Below are 342 nucleotides of genomic sequence, written 5' to 3'. Positions count from 1 at the left end.
CTAATCATATATGAGCACACCCATATACACAGAATTCATGCTTGTGCGTTTATTTACGGCAAGCTTAGCGATTGCGAAAGAAGCTAAATTACGGTGTTTCCAAGCTTATCTTACCAACCCGAGAATACGAGGGTGTTCTTACCATCGAAAACTCTCGAATTATGAGAGCTTGTTAGAGCTAAGGTCAAGCTCATCTTTATCTGCTTCTTATGAGTCTATTACAGGCCGTAATCATTATTAATGAGGTATGTTTATTATATCTCATTCTCTGGTGAGAATATGAATGGAATATTTCAGAGAAAGGATTTTTCTTTTCTAAGCCGAGTGAGAGTAAGGAGCCTC

This window comes from Penaeus monodon, chromosome 22 (assembly GCF_015228065.2).
Source record: "Penaeus monodon isolate SGIC_2016 chromosome 22, NSTDA_Pmon_1, whole genome shotgun sequence".
NCBI lineage: Eukaryota > Metazoa > Arthropoda > Malacostraca > Decapoda > Penaeidae > Penaeus > Penaeus monodon.
This window is presented reverse-complemented; position numbering follows the sequence as displayed.